At 52.5% G+C, this 417-nt stretch overlaps 1 non-coding gene across 1 annotated transcript in view; it reads right to left on the bottom strand.

The window, feature by feature from the left end:
- The window catches only part of Trnaw-cca, a 72-nt gene extending 32 nt beyond the window's left edge, over window positions 1–40 (bottom strand). Inside the window, exon 1 of the tRNA in view lies at window positions 1–40. This exon is cut by the window's left edge and continues 32 nt beyond it. This is a non-coding gene — a tRNA (tRNA-Trp).
- Window positions 41–417: the final 377 nt, after the last annotated feature.

The following is a 417-nucleotide window of genomic DNA, read 5'->3' as shown; positions in this document are numbered from 1 at the left end:
TGATCTGGAGTCAGACGCGCTACCGTTGCGCCACGAGGTCCCTGGGGGCATGACACTCTTTGAGTTAGCTACTAACCTGATCCATGTAATGAGTTTTCAGTGCCCAGCGAAGACCAGTCGGTGGTCTTAATAAACAAGTGTCCCGCTTTCCTCCCCTCCCCGCTCCGACGGAACCCTACCAGGGTGGGTTCTGAACTGGCCATTGTTGACTCGTTCCTAATCAGTATTTCAGCAAGATGAATCCAGGCGGAGTTGGCGAGTTGACTTGGGTCGATTCCCGTTTCGTAGGTAGTCCTTCAGCATCCAGATGACCAGAACAGAAAGGGGACCTAAAAACTCTAGCTGGAGAAGCGCCTGCTTAGGAAACTCCGGAAGCAAGCGATAGCTCCGTTAACGCGCAAACAAATGTGCACGACT

This window comes from Octodon degus, unplaced genomic scaffold, assembly GCF_000260255.1.
Source record: "Octodon degus isolate 3935 unplaced genomic scaffold, OctDeg1.0 scaffold00119, whole genome shotgun sequence".
NCBI classification, from domain to species: Eukaryota; Metazoa; Chordata; class Mammalia; order Rodentia; family Octodontidae; genus Octodon; species Octodon degus.
The sequence above is the reverse complement of the archived record's forward strand: the minus strand, read 5'-3'. Positions and strand labels throughout refer to the sequence as shown.